Source organism: Arachis hypogaea, chromosome 1, assembly GCF_003086295.3.
Source record: "Arachis hypogaea cultivar Tifrunner chromosome 1, arahy.Tifrunner.gnm2.J5K5, whole genome shotgun sequence".
Lineage (NCBI taxonomy): Eukaryota > Viridiplantae > Streptophyta > Magnoliopsida > Fabales > Fabaceae > Arachis > Arachis hypogaea.
The window spans coordinates 71,925,800-71,939,035 of NC_092036.1; the positions used below are offsets into that span (position 1 = coordinate 71,925,800).

The following is a 13,236-nucleotide window of genomic DNA, read 5'->3' on the forward strand; positions in this document are numbered from 1 at the left end:
CTGGAGAACCTTCGCCTAGAAGCTTACGAGAACTCCAGAATATACAAGGAAAAGATGAAAGCTGTGCATGATCAAAACATCAAGAAGAGAGAGTTCCAACCTGGAGATTTTGTTCTCCTTTACAAATCTCGACTGAGGCTCATGCCCGGAAAGTTGAGATCAAAATGGGAAGGTCCATACAGAATAGAGAAGGCTGAACCGTACGGCGTTTATCACCAAAGCCATCCTTCAAGTTCTGAACTTATTAAGGTTAATGGACACCGTCTGAAGCTATACCATGGTGAGAAGGTGCAGAAGAGCAAGGAGCTTGAGATCTTCCGCCTGGAAGATCCCTACATAGCAACAAATTGAGCTAGTGGAGCATCCAACTTACGGACGTTAAAGCAAAGTGCTTGGTGGGAGACAACCCACCGCAGTATGATCGTTCTTTTCTTCACTTTTAGTTTTTCTTCTTTAAATAACTCTTCTCCTTATTAGTGCTTTCGTGCTCTTTCAATTACATGTCTTTATCTTTCTTCAAAAAAAAAAAATCGCCACGCGACGCGATCGCACAAGCGACGCGTCCACGTGGCAGGGGGTGAAGAAAAATAAAAATGAACAGAAAGTTTCGCAGGAGCAGCGCTGGAGTCGTGCCAAAGGCACAATTTACTCCACGCGACCGCGTCGCTGACGCGACTGCGTCGCTTGGAAATCATGGCCTCCCACGCGACCGCGTGCTCCACGCGACCGCGTGCTCCACGCGGCCGCGTGCCCTGCATTTTCGACGTAAAAGGGTGCACACTGCTATGTTGTGCGAGAGTGGTGCTGGATTGGTGCTGGACGCACAATCCTTGTCACGCGACCGCGTCGCCGACGTGGCCGCGTCAATTAATTTCTGATGCACACTCACGCGATCGCATGACCCACGCGATCGCGTCACCTTAATTTGGCAATTGAATTATATTGAACAGAGAGTCGTGCTGGAGCGAGGATACACTCGCGCCAGCAGCACAACGTAGGTCACGCGACCGCGTGACAGACGCGATCGCGTCCTCCTTCCTGACGCGCATCCACGCGAACGCGTGCCTTCCGCGGCCGCGTCGCATGCGCCACACAGCTCCACCCAATCGCTACTGTGAGCAGATGTTCCCTATCCTAGCAGAAAGGAACTATAACAATGAATACCTTCTCATCCTCCCACCCAATATTGCCACCTTTGTTGAGCCACAAATTGAGCGAAGACAATGGGGTTTCCTACGGAGACAGCCAAGGCAGGTCAATCTTTCTTGGGTAGTTGAGTTCTACTCCAACTTATATATACCAACCCTGCAGTCTGTTTATGTCTGGCAGAAGTAAGTCCCCATTACAGAAGAGGCCATTCAGCAAGTTCTGAGTCTTTCCCCTATTCCAGAAGGAATGGACGCTTTTCAAGAAGCCACCCTTCAGCGCCAGAGATACCAATTTCACTGGGACTCCGTTCTCAGAGTCATTGCTTTACCTGGCAGCCGTTGGATCTACGGATACCACCGCAACCACCCTAATGGAATCTTGGCTTCCGCACTTACCTTGGAGGCTCGCGTATGGGCACAGATCATGTCCCATTACGTCTTTCCAAGCACTCATGAGTCCTCCTTCACTGCGGACATGGCTGTTCTACTATGGTGCATCCTTACAGACCAACCTCTGAATCTCTCAAGACACATCCGGCATGCTATGGAGCATGTACAAATCGCGGGCAACTTACCTTTCCCCGCCTTGGTCTCAAATCTTGTCTCCACAGCCGGAGTCTCCTGCAGAGCTGGGGACACCAAAGTCATGCTTCCACAGGATGATCAATATGTCCCGAATGGGAAATACCTCAGACTTTCAGCAGCTACTACAAGCCAGCCTACTGAGCCGGTTGAAGATATTCCTTCTTCAACACCACAAGCATCTACCACTGAGAAAGTGCTCCAGCAGATACTTGAAAAGTTGGATCGGCATGAACACGTATGCTCACCTATGAACACGTACCTGACAACCACTTCCGTTCTACCTTAGATCGAGCATGTATCTCTTGGATTCCTTAATCAGAGTCTTCGTGGTATAAGCTAGAATCCATTGGCAGCATTCTTGAGGATCCGAAAAGTCTAAACCTTGTCTATGGTATTCCGAGTAGGATTCAGGGATTGAATGACTGTGACGAGCTTCAAACTCACGAGTGTTGGGCATAGTGACAGACGCAAAAGGATCAATAGATCCTATTCCGACATGATCGAGAACTGACAGATGATTAGCCGTGCTGTGACAGAGCATTTGGACCATTTTTACTGAGAGGATGAGAGGTAGCCATTGATAACAGTGAAACCCAACATACAGCTTGCCATGAAAAGGAGTAAGAAGGATTGGATGAAAGCAGTAGGAAAGTAGAGATTCAGAAGGAACACAGTATCTTCATGCGCTTATCTGAAATCACAACCAATGAATTACATAAGTATATCTATCTCTATTTTATGCTTTATTTATCTTTATATTCGAAAAGCATTATAACCATTTGAATCCGCCTAACTGAGATTTACAAGATGACCATCGCTTGCTTCATACCAACAATCTCCGTGGGATCAACCCTTACTCACGTAAGGTATTACTTGGATGACGCAGTGCACTTGCTGGTTAGTTGTGCGAAGTTGTGACAAAGTGTGATTCACGTTTGAGAGCTCCAAGTTTGTGATTCACGTTTGTGACAAAGTGTGATTCACGTTTGAGACCTCCACCTCCTTGCAAGCTTCTTCAACTCCAATTCCTAGTCCACCAACTTCTTCTACACATTCTTCATTGGTGGAGCTTGCTTCTTACTTAACCTCTTCCTCTTGTTAGCTTCCATCCAATTCAATCTCTTATTCATTGCTTACCAAGGCTATGGGAGGCAAGGTATCTTCTTCCTTACCCTCTATGTCAAGCCTAATGGGAGAGGATTCAATTGTAGATAGGAACTCCTCAATGAATGAATCCATCTCTTGATCAACCTCTTCAAAGTCTTCAATCATAATATGCTTTGGAGGTTATACACCCTCCTCAACATTAAAATCAAGTATCTCGGAAGAGGGCTCTCTAATGCTACATTCCCATGGACTTCCAACATCGCCTATGTTTTCAACTACTCCTTCCGGCTCAATTGTCTCATCTTCCTCCCCTTATGGCAATTCTTGCTTCAACTCCTCTTCTTCACCTTGAAGCTCTAAACTCACTCCCTCACTATGCTCCTTGGTTGCTTCTCCACACTCGTCAATGGGAGTGCCTTGGTTGCTTAGGCTTAGTCGGGAGGAGGCCATATTGCTAACGACTTCTACTAGGATATCCATCTTGTCTCCTAGCTCCTTAAACTACTTTTCCATCCCCTCTTGTTGCCTTTGGACATGAGATTCAAGATCTCTCAATTCCTACGTGGGGGCTTCATCGGGAGGTGATGGTTGAAGAGAAGGTTCATTGTTTGGGAGGAAGGTTTCATAATTGGAAGTTGGTTCATCTTGGTAATGGTATGGAGGTGGTGTATATTGAGGTGGTTCTTGAGAGTATTTGTGTTGGAATTGTACTGGTTCTATGTATGGTTCATATGTCTCTGATGAGCGGATAATTTATACGCTTTTTGGCATTATTTTTAGTATGTTTTTAGTATGTTTTAGTTAGTTTTTAGTATAATTTTATTAGTTTTTAGTTAAAATTCACTTTTCTGGACTTTACTATGAGTTTGTGTGTTTTTCTGTGATTTCAGGTATTTTCTGGCTGAAATTGAGGGACCTGAGCAAAAATCTGATTCAGAGACTAAAAAGGACTGCAAATGCTGTTGGATTCTGACCTCCTTGCACTCGAAGTGGATTTTCTAGAGGTACCGAATCCCAATTGGCGCGCCCTCAACTGCGTTGGAAAGTAGACATCCTGGGCTTTCCAGCAATGTATAATAGTCCATACTTTGCCCGAAATTTGATGGCCCAAACCGGCGTTCCAAATCAGCTCAAAACTGCCCGGCGTTAAACGCCGGAACTGGCACAAGAATGGGAGTTAAACGCCCAAACTGGCACAAAAGCTGGCGTTTAACTCCAAGAAGAGTCTCTACACGAAAATGCTTCAATGCTCAGCCCAAGCACACACCAAGTGGGCCCGGAAGTGGATTTTTATGTCATTTACTCATCTTTGTAAACCTTAGGCTACTAGTTCTTTATAAATAAGACCTTTTGCTATTGTATTTTCATCTTGGTAGCTATCTTTATTCTTATGCTATCTTAGATCATTGGGAGGCTGGCCATTCGGCCATGCCTGAACCTTGTTCTTATGTATTTTCAACGGTGGAGTTTCTACACACCATAGATTAAGGTGTGGAGCTCTGCTGTACCTCGAGCATTAATGCAATTACTATTGTTCTTCTATTCAATTCGGCTCATTCTTGTTCTAAGATATTCATTTGCACCCAAGAACATGATGAATGTGATGATTATGTGACACTCATCATCATTCTTACTTATGAACGAGTGCCTGACAACCACTTCTGTTCTACAAGCAAACAAGGCTTGAATGTTTATCTCTTGGATCCCTTAATCGGAATCTTCGTGGTATAAGCTAGAACTGATGGCGACATTCAAGAGAATTCGGAAGGTCTAAACCTTGTCTGTGGTATTCTGAGTAGGATTCAATGATTGAATGACTGTGACGAGCTTCAAACTCCTGAAGGCTGGGCGTTAGTGACAGACGCAAAAGAATCACTGGATTCTATTCCAACCTGATTGAGAACCGACAGATGATTAGTCGTGCCGTGACAGGGTGCGTTGAACATTTTCTCTGAGAGGATGGGAGGTAGCCACTGACAACGGTGAAACCCTACATACAGCTTGCCATGGAAAGGAGTAAGAAGGATTGGATGAAGACAGTAGGAAAGCAGAGAGACAGAAGGGACAAAGCATCTTCATACGCTTATCTGAAATTCCCACCAATGAATTACATAAGTATCTCTATCTTTATCTTTATATTTTATTCATTATTCATAACCATTTGCGTTTGCCTGACTAAGATTTACAAGGTGACCATAGCTTGCTTCATACCAACAATCTCTGTGGGATCGACCCTTACTCGCGTAAGGTTTATTACTTGGACGACCCAGTACACTTGTTGGTTAGTAGTGCGAAGTTGTGATAAAGAGTTGAGATTGCAATTGAGAGTACCGTGTTGATGGCGCCATTGATGATCACAATTTCGTGCACCAAGTTTTTGGCGCCGTTGCCGGGGATTGTTGAGTTTGGACAACTGACGGTTCATCTTGTTGCTTAGATTAGGTATTTTTCTTAAGAGTTCTTAAGAATGAATTCTAGTGTTTCAAGGTGATGTTCTTATCATCACCAAAGCTGATTGATTCTCATCAATTTAGCTCTTGAATGCAATGTCCTGCTGAAGCTTGACTAGCGATGTCTAATTCCTTTAGACAGAAGCTTTAGACTAACATTGCATGATTCCTGGAATTCTCATTAAGAACTTTGATATCTTTATTTTTTCTCCACTTAATTTTCGAAAAAAAAAACCAAAAAAATTACAAAATCATAAAATCCAAAAATATTTCTTGTTTGAGTCTAGTGTTTCATTTTAAGTTTGGTGTCAATTGCATGTTTTTGTTCTTCTTGCATTCATTCATGTGTCTTAAGTGATCTTCAAGATGTTCTTGATGATTTCATTGCTCTGATCTTTAAATTCTCTTGACTTGAGTGTTTTGTGTTTCTCATATGCATTCTCAATTTGTTAGTGTTAGTAGTATACAAACTGCTAAGTTTGGTGTCTTGCATGCATTGTTATTTGATTTTAGTTGCATTTTGACTATTCCTCATTATTAAAAATTCAAAAATATTTTTAATTTGTGTCTTTTCAAGTCAATAATATAGAGAATTGAAGATTCAGAACATACAGCAGAGGAATTACGCCAGTAAGGAAGGCAAACTGGCGTTTAAACGCCAGCCAGGGTGCCTGGCTAGGCGTTTAACGCCCAAAAGGGTAGTGGTTTGGGCGTTAAATGCCAGAATGTGCACCATTCTGGGCGTTTAACGCCAGGATGGCACAAGAGGGAAGATTCTGTTTTTAATTCAATTTTTTTTCAGGTTTTCAAAATTTTTCAAAATCAAATCTTTTTCAAATCAAATCTTTTCAATCAAATCTTTTTCAAAATCAATTTCTTTCCATTTTCAAACATACTTGCTATCAATTAATGATTTGACTCAACATTTCAAGTATGTTGCCTTTTCTGTTGAGAAAGGTTCAATGTTTGAATCATATCTTTTCTTGATAGCCAAGTCATTAATTTTCAAAATCAAATCTTTTTAAATTGTTTTTCAAATCATATCTTCCTAATCACATCTTTTTCAAAATAGTTTTCAATCATATCTTTTTAATTCCTAATTTCAAAATCTTTTTCAAAAAACACTTGATTTCTTTTCCACTCTTAGTTTTCGAAAATCAATTAGTATTTTTCAAAATATTTTTAAAATCTTTTACTTAATTTTCGAAAATTACTTCCCCTCTTCTCACATCCTTCTATTTATGGACTAACACTATTCCTCAATGAACAATTCGAACTCCATCTCTCCTGATAAGTTCGAATTCTTCTACTTCTGCCTTCTATTTTTCTTTTCCTCTGACACCTCAAGGAATCTCTATACTGTGACGTAGAGGATTCCATATTTTCTTGTTTTCTTCTCTTTCATATGAGCAGGAGCAAAGACAAAAGCATTCTTGTTGAGGCTGACCCTGAACCTGAAAGGACCTTGAAGCGAAAGCTAAGAGAAGCTTAGGCATAATTCTCTGTAGAGGACCTAACAAGAATCTTCAAAGAAGAAGAACCCATGGCAGCTGAAAACAACAACAATGCCAACAATGCAAGGAAGGTGCTGGGTGACTTTACTGCACCTACACCCGACCTCTATGGGAGAAGCATCTCTATCCCTGCCATTGGAGCAAACAACTTTGAGCTTAAGCCTCAATTAGTTTCTCTAATGCAACAGAATTGCAAGTTCCATGGACTTCCATTGGAAGATCCTCATCAGTTTTTAGCTGAATTCTTGCAAATCTGTGACACTGTCAAGACTAATGGGGTTGACCTTGAGGTATACAGACTTATGCTATTCCCTTTTGCTGTAAGAGACAGAGCTAGGGTATGGTTGGACTCACGACCTAAAGAAAGCCTGAACTCTTGGGAAAAGCTAGTCAATGCCTTATTGGCAAAGTTCTTTCCACCTCAAAAATTGAGTAAGCTTAGAGTGGAAGTCCAAACCTTCAGACAGAAGGAAGGAGAATCCCTCTATGAAGCTTGGGAAAGATACAAACAATTAATCAGAAAGTGTCCCTCTGATATGCTTTCTGAATGGAGCATCATAGGTATTTTCTATGATGGTCTGTCTGAACTATCCAAGATGTCTTTGGATAGCTCTGCTGGAGGATCTCTTCATCTGAAGAAGACACCTACAAAAGCTCAAGAACTAATTGAAATGGTTGCAAATAACCAATTCATGTACACTTCTGAAAGGAATCCTATGAACAATGTGACAAATCAGAAGAAAGGAGTTATTGAGATTGATACTCTGAATGCCATATTGGCTCAGAACAAAATATTGACCCAGCAAGTCAATATGATTTCTCAAAGTCTGTCTGGAATGCAAAATGCACCAGGCAGTACTAAGGACGCTTCATCTGAAGAAGAAGCTTATGATCCTGAGAACCCTTCAATGGAAGAGGTGAATTACATGGGAGAACCCTATGGAAACACCTATAATCCTTCATGGAGAAATCATCCAAATCTCTCATGGAAGAATCAACAGAGACCTCAACAAGGTTTCAACAACAATAATGGTGGAAGAAACAGGTTTAGCAATGGCAAGCCTTTTCCATCATCTTCTCAGCAAAAGACAGAGAGTTCTAAGCAGAACAACTCTCACTTAGCAACCATGGTCTCTGATCTAATCAAAACCACTCAAAGTTTCATGACTGAAACAAGGTCCTCCATTAGAAACTTGGAGGCACAAGTGGGTCAGCGGAGCAAGAAAATTACTGAACTCCCTCCTAGTACTCTTCCAAGTAACACAGAAGAAAATCCAAAAGGAGAGTGCAAGGCCATCAACATGGCCGAATTTGGAGAGGAGGGAGAGGCAGTGAACGCCACTGAGGAAGACCTCAATGGACGTCCACTGGCCTTCAATGAGTTCCCTAATGAGGAACCATGGGAATCTGAGGCTCACACTGAGACCATAGAGATTCCATTGGATTTACTTCTGCTATTCTTGAGCTCTGATGAGTATTCTTCCTCTGAAGAGGATAAGTATGTCACTGAAGAGCAAGTTGCTAAATACCTTGGAGCAATCATGAAGCTAAATGACAAGTTATTTGGTAATGAGACTTGGGAGGATGAACCCCCTTTGCTCACCAAAGAATTGGATGAGTTGTCTAGGCAGAAACTACCTCAAAAGAGACAAGATCCTGGGAAGTTCTCAATACCTTGTGCCATAGGCACCATGACCTTCAAGAAGGCCTTGTGTGACCTAGGGTCAAGTGTAAACCTCATGCCTCTCTCTGTAATGGAGAAGCTAGGGATCTTTGAGGTTCAAGCTGCAAAAATCTCACTAGAAATGGCAGACAATTCAAGAAAACAAGCTTATGGACTTGTAGAGGATGTTCTGGTAAAAGTTGAAGACCATTACATCCCTGCTGATTTCATAGTCCTAGAGACTGGGAAGTGCATGGATGAATCCATCATCCTTGGCAGACCCTTCCTAGCCACAGCAAAGGCTGTGATTGATGTGGACAGAGGAGAATTGATCATTCAAGTGAATGAAGAATCCCTTGTGTTTAAGGCTCAAGGATATCCCTCTATAACCATGGAGAGGAAGCATGAAGAGCTTTTCTCAAAACAGAGTCAAACAGAGCCCCCACAATCAAACTCCAAGTTTGGTGTTAGGAGGCCACAACCAAATTCTAAATTTGGTGTTGAACCCCCACATTCAAACTCTAAGTTTGGTGTTGGGAGGTTCCAACATTGCTTTGAGTATCTCTGAGGCTCCATGAGAGCCCACTGTCAAGCTATTGACATTAAAGAAGCGCTTGTTGGGAGGCAACCCAATGTTATATTTTATCTATTTTCCTTTGTTATTTTATGTTTTCTGTAGGTTGATGATCATGAGAAGTCACAAAATCAATTGAAAAAAAAGCAAAAATAGAAAGAAAAACTGAAAGAAAAATAGCACACCCTGGAGGAGAACTTGCTGGCGTTTAAACGCCAGTAAAGCTAGCAGATGGGCGTTTAACGCCCAGTCTGGCACCATTCTGGGCGTTTAACGCCAGAAAGGGGCACCAGACTGGCATTAAACGCCAGGAAAGGGCAAGAAGTGGGTGTTAAACACCAGAAATGGGCATCAGCCCGGCGTTTAACGCCAGAATTGGCACAGGGAGCAATTTTGCTCGCCACTTGGTGCAGGGATGACTTTTCCTTGACACCTCAGGATCTGTGGACCCCATAGGATCCCCACCTACCCCACCACTCTCTCTCTTCTTCACCCATTCACCAATCACCTCAACACCTTTTCCTAAAAAAACCTTCACCTACCAAATCCCATCTTTCTCTTCACCACTCACATCCATCCTTCATAAAACCCCACCTACCTCACCATTCAAATTCAAACCACTTTCCCTCCCAAACCCACCCTCCCATAACCGAACCACAAAGCCATTTCAATCTCCCTAATTTCTTCTTCTTCTACTATCTTCTTTCTTCTTTTGATCAAGGACGAGCAAACCTTTTAAGTTTGGTGTGGTAAAAGCATTGCTTTTTACTTTTCCATAACCATTTATGGCATCCAAGGCCAGAGAAACCTCTAGAAAGAGGAAAGGGAAGGCAAAAGCTTCCACCTCTGAGTCATGGGAGATGGAGAGATTCATCTCAAGGGTGCATCAAGACCACTTCTATGAAGTTGTGGCCTTGAAGAAGGTGATCCCCGAGGTCCCTTTTAAACTCAAAAAGAGTGAATATCCGGAGATCCGACATGAGATCCGAAGAAGAGGTTGGGAAGTTCTTACCAACCCCATTCTACAAGTCGGAATCTTAATGGTTTAAGAGTTCTATGCCAATGCATGGATCACCAAGAACCATGATCAAAGTGTGAACCCGGACCCAAAGAATTGGCTTATTATGGTTCGGGGGAAATACTTGGATTTTAGTCCGGAAAATGTAAGGTTGGCATTCAACTTGCCCATGATGCAAGGAGATGAACACCCTTACACTAGAAGGGTCAACTTTGATCAAAGGTTGGACCAAGTCCTCACTGTCATTTGTGAAGAGGGCGCCCAATGGAAGAGAGATTCAAGAGGAAAGCCGGTTCAATTGAGAAGGCATGACCTCAAGCCTGTGGCTAGGGAATGGTTGGAGTTTATCCAACGCTCAATCATTCCCACTAGCAACCGGTCCGAAGTTACTATAGACTGGGCTATCATGATTCATAGCATCATGGTTGGAGAAGAAATAGAAGTTTATGAGGTTATATCCCAAGAACTTTATAAGGTGGCGGACAAGTCCTCTACCTTGGCAAGGTTAGCCTTTCCTCATCTCATTTGTCACCTCTGTTATTCAGTTGGAATTGACATAGGGGGAGACATCCCCATTGATGAGGACAAGCCCATCACTAAGAAGAGGATGGAGCAAACAAGAGACCCCTCTCATCATCAAATCCCTGAGATGCCTCAAGGGATGCACTTTCCTCCACAAAACTATTGGGAGCAACTGAACACCTCCCTAGGAGAATTGAGTTCCAACATGGGACAACTAAGGGTGGAGCACCAAGAACATTCCATCCTCCTCCATGAAATTAGAGAAGATCAAAGAATCATGAGAGAGGAGCAACAAAGACAAGGAAGAGACATTGAGGAGCTCAAGCACTCCATAAGATCTTCAAGAGGAAGAACAAGCCGCTATCACTAAGGTGGACCCGTTCTTTAATTTCCTTGTTCTTTATTTTTCTGTTTTTCGAAAAAATCATGCTTATGTTTATCTATGTTTGTGTCTTGTGATCATTAGTGTCTTAGTGTCTATGCCTTAAAGTTATGAATGTCCTATGAATCCATCACCTCTCTTAAATGAAAAATGTTCTTAATTGAAAAAGAGAAGAATTGCATGAATTTTGAATTATATAACAGATTAATTATTTTGATGTGGTGGCAATATTTTTGTTTTCTGAATGTATGCTTAAACAGTGCATATGTCTTTTGAATTTGTTGTTCATGAATGTTGGCTCTTGAAAGAATGATGAAAAAGGAAACATGATACTGAGGATCTGAAAAATCATAAAAATGATTCTTGAAGCAAGAAAAAGCAGTGAATACAAAAAAAAAAGAGAAGGAGAAAAACGAAAAAAGGAGAGAAAAGACAACGAAAAAACAAAAAAAAAGAGAGAAAAAGAAAGAAATAAAGTTGTGATCCAAGGCAAAAAGAGTGTGCTTAAGAACCCTGGACACTTTTAATTGGGGACTCTAGCAAAGCTTAGTCACAATCTGAAAAGGTTCACCCAATTATGTGTCTGTGGCATGTATGTATCCGGTGGTAATACTGGAAGACAGAGTGCTTTGGGCCACGGCCAAGACTCAATATGTAGCTGTGTTCAAGAATCATCATACTTAACTAGGAGAATCAATAACACTATCTGGATTCTGAGTTCCTAAAGAAGCCAATCATTCTGAATTTCAAAGGATAGAGTGGGATGCCAAAACTGTTCAGAGGCAAAAAGCTAAAAGCCCCGCTCATCTAATTAATACTGATCTTCATAGATGTTTTTGGAATTCATTGTATATTCTCTTCTTTTTATCTTATTTAATTTTCAGTTGCTTGATGACAAGCAACAATTTAAGTTTGGTGTTGTGATGAGCGGATAATTTATACGCTTTTTGGCATTATTTTTAGTATGTTTTTAGTATGTTTTAGTTAGTTTTTAGTATATTTTTATTAGGTTTTAGTTAAAATTCACTTTTCTGGACTTTACTATGAGTTTGTGTGTTTTTCTGTGATTTTAGGTATTTTCTGGCTGAAATTGAGGGACCTGAGCAAAAATCTGATTCAGAGACTAAAAAGGACTGCAGATGCTGTTGGATTCTGACCTCCCTGCACTCGAAGTGGATTTTCTGGAGCTACAGAAGCCTAATTGGTATAATAGTCTATACTTTTCCCGAGATTTGATGGCCCAAACCGCCGTTCCAAATCAGCTCAAAACTGCCCAGCGTTAAATGCCGGAACTGGCACAAGAATGGGAGTTAAACGCCCAAACTGGCACAAAAGCTGGCGTTTAACTCCAAGAAGAGTCTCTACACGAAAATGCTTCAATGCTCAGCCCAAGCACACACCAAGTGGGCCCGGAAGTGGATTTTTATGTCATTTACTCATCTTTGTAAACCTTAGGCTACTAGTTCTTTATAAATAAGACCTTTTGCTATTGTATTTTCATCTTGGTAGCTATCTTTATTCTTATGCTATCTTAGATCATTGGAAGGCTGGCCATTCGGCCATGCCTGAACCTTGTTCTTATGTATTTTCAACGGTGGAGTTTCTACACACCATAGATTAAGGTGTGGAGCTCTGCTGTACCTCGAGTATTAATGCAATTACTATTGTTCTTCTATTCAATTCGGCTCATTCTTGTTCTAAGATATTCATTTGCACCCAAGAACATGATGAATGTGATGATTATGTGACACTCATCATCATTCTCACTTATGAACGAGTGCCTGATGGTGGACGAAATTGTGATCACATCAATGTAGTATTCTTTGTTGTTGTATGGAATCCTTATTATGGCACTTATGTGTGGACACAACTCCGTTCAACTAACCAGCAAGTGTACTGGGTCGTCCAAGTAATACCTTACGTGAGTAAGGGTCGATCCCACAGAGATTGTTGGTATGAAGCAAGCTATGGTCATCTTGTAAATCCCAGTCAGGAGGATAAAATTATGGAATTTAGAAAATCAAATATGATTAATAAAAATAAACAAAAAAATAAAATGGATAGAGATACTTATGTAAATCAATAGTGGAAATTTCAGATAGGCGTATGGAGATGTTGTGCTCCTCTTGAATCTCTACTTTCTTATTACATTCATCCTATCCTTCTTACTCCTTTCCATGGCAAGCTGTATGTAGGGCATCACCGTTGTCAATGGCTACATCCCATCCTCTCAGTGAAAACGTTCCTATGCTCTGTCACAGCACGGCTAATCA

The 13,236-nt window shown here is 41.5% G+C and overlaps 1 non-coding gene across 1 annotated transcript; it reads right to left on the reverse strand.

Annotated features, from left to right (window-relative positions):
* Nucleotides 1–7,238: 7,238 nt before the first annotated feature.
* On the reverse strand, nucleotides 7,239–7,346 carry LOC112712465 (small nucleolar RNA R71). The gene has a single exon (XR_003157803.1). It is a non-coding gene; the product is annotated as a small nucleolar RNA R71 (small nucleolar RNA).
* Between the last annotated feature and the right edge of the window lie 5,890 nt (nucleotides 7,347–13,236).